Source organism: Cydia fagiglandana, chromosome 3 (genome assembly GCF_963556715.1).
Source record: "Cydia fagiglandana chromosome 3, ilCydFagi1.1, whole genome shotgun sequence".
Taxonomy (NCBI): Eukaryota; Metazoa; Arthropoda; class Insecta; order Lepidoptera; family Tortricidae; genus Cydia; species Cydia fagiglandana.
In genome coordinates this window covers 5,199,680-5,202,307 of record NC_085934.1, presented here as the reverse complement: position 1 = coordinate 5,202,307, position 2,628 = coordinate 5,199,680, and the positions used below count along the sequence as shown (strand labels likewise).

Below are 2,628 nucleotides of genomic sequence, written 5' to 3'. Positions count from 1 at the left end.
TTATTTCTAATGCTAAAAAAACGAACTATAAAGCTAGCTAGTAGCACAGACAATAAAATATGACATTGACGCATCAAGGTGGTTTGTGAACAAGGGCCTACCGGGAAACGCGAAAATCGAAATTTAGTTATCTGCCTCTTTATCGCTCGAATATGCAAGAGTGATAGAGAGGTTAAATAAAGAAATTTTGATTTTCTTGTTTCGCGGTAAACCCCCAGATTGTGACGGATAGTGGTAGTGGCGCCCCCTATGCAGAGTTTTGCGTCATATTCCCTATTTAGTTGATTCTTGTTAAGATACGTAGGTACCTACCTACCTGCTTTTTCTTGCTCAAACTTAAGGTAGGTTACGCTCTTAAAAACTTAAGATTCCTTTTTTGATGACATATTCCATACCCAATTTAAATATGTAGTTCTACGAGATAACTATGGGAGAAAACAGACAAAAAAACTATAATTATTTATACGTGAACTTACAACACTTTCTAGATAGGTAGGTACCTACTCGTTCGTCATAGTGACAAGTTAATTTAAAACTTAAACTATTATATTTTCAGTTTAGATAGAATTTAGCCGAACTCTTTGAGTAGGTACCTAATTCAAACAATACACTCTTTTTGTTTGGGAAGTCGTGTAAAAATAACTAAACTTATAAGAATATTGTTTTACCGGTAACAATAATAAGTTTCGGATAAATTATTTTATTTACCAATAAAAACATCTTTCTTTTTTTACGTCATCCGCAATATAAATTCGAGCCCTGGAAATCACTGGTTCTCTTCCTTTCCACTTCCTACTCCTACTTTCCTTTTCTTTTTCGTTTCGTTTTTTCTTAGCCTTTTTTTCCTTTTTTCTTTTTCTCTTTTTATTGATTTTCCTTTAAATTTTCAAGTTGGTTAAAAAACGAAACAACAGATGATATCATCTTAAAGTATCCATTTAATTAAATGTTTTGAACAACTGAATACCCAACATTATCGTTACTTTGCCCTGAATATTTCAAATTAGACTAATTTGTTCTTAAATATTTGGGTGGCAAATCGCCAAAAGGTATTTCACTGTAATCACTAATAGCCAGTTCTGAATTGTAATATTAATATTACTTGCAATTTGGCAATTAATAAAATTAATTGCTTATTTTCATTATTTGAGGAGACAGTTCAAAGGCAATTTCGGTATTGTTTTGTTTGCCTAATAAAATAATTATAATATTTATATATAAGTATTGTATTGTAATTTAATTTACAATTTGAACGTACATTTTGATGTCAAAACAAAATCACATCATTTTGGTATCAAAACATTCAAAATACAAGTTCGAATTGACCTTACAGGCAAGTGTTCACAACTCGACGACTAATAGATAATTATAGGTATAATAATATAATACTTGTTTTGAACAATATATTATTTCTACGTAGGTAAAAAGAGTGTTAGTTACATAAATTATACTTATCTTTTGTATGAAGATTAATATCGAATGTCACAATATAGTATCGTTACACTATCTTTATTTTATTGGCACCTGGCCGCGTAGCCAAGACGCCAATCGCTTACGCTCCGTAGCGATCGAAACGCAACTGTCACTGTCGCGCTAATATGGAAGAGTGATAGAGAGACATAATGCTTTTCGTTGTCGAAGCGATAGCGAAAAAAATAACTTGACTGGACTACTTTCTTCGATTCTTGTAAGCTAGAGCATACAAGTGTTAATTTCGAGCATGGCTATCAAGTTTCCGTGGTGTAGCGGTTATCACATCTGCCTAACACGCAGAAGGCCCCCGGTTCGATCCCGGGCGGAAACATTTCTTTTTTCCGTTTCTTTTTTTCTTTAAGGATTCTGACAACAATTATGTAGGTACATTTAGTATTTTATTACTTGTCAACAATTATGTAGGTACAGCTAGTATTTTATTACTTTTATTTATTTTTTATTTTAAAATAGTATGTTAATGATAAAAATAAATTACAGCTACAAGTAAATTTGAGCTACAATTTCTCGGTTTTATCGTCACTTCTCCTGTACAATGAAAGTACTAATAATTAATTGTCACAACTTTCCATAAGGTCAAAACTAAAAGCCCATTTTTACAACCATGTTGATAGTAACCAAAATAACCTAGAATTGTATACATTTTTATATGATATACGACCTTATGGCTCTGAGAGTGGAAAATTCGTTGACACGCTAACGAAGTAAGGGCAAACTTGTTAGAGGCGCAAACAAAAAGCTCTGACACCCTTAAGGTTGTGTCAGAGACGAGTAAATACACTTAATAAAAACTAGACACCAGTTTTATTTTACAGTATGTACTATATAGGGCACTCTACAGTAGGTACCTATAGTCAAAGAATTTCATTTCATTACCATTTCGTATTCGTACCTTGTCACAGTTTAATCAATATGAACGTCGCTAGTGACCTTATACTATTGTCACTGTGATAGGTACAAAATGGTACACTAAAACTAAATTCCTAAACCGTGCCTTTATGTCACTAAAAGTAAAAAAAAAAAACAGTAAAATTAACATGTCTCACATCGTTCGATAGGTCTTTAAAAATTTCGTTGAAACTTACAATTCCTGCAACTGCTGCAAGTAAGTGCATTGCTCTCAGCCCACGCTTTCAG

General features: G+C 32.6%; 1 non-coding gene across 1 annotated transcript; it reads left to right on the top strand.

Annotated features, from left to right (window-relative positions):
* The first annotated feature begins 1,731 nt into the window (after positions 1-1,731).
* On the top strand, positions 1,732-1,804 carry Trnav-aac (transfer RNA valine (anticodon AAC)). The gene has a single exon. It is a non-coding gene; the product is annotated as a tRNA-Val (tRNA).
* The last annotated feature ends 824 nt before the right edge of the window (positions 1,805-2,628 follow it).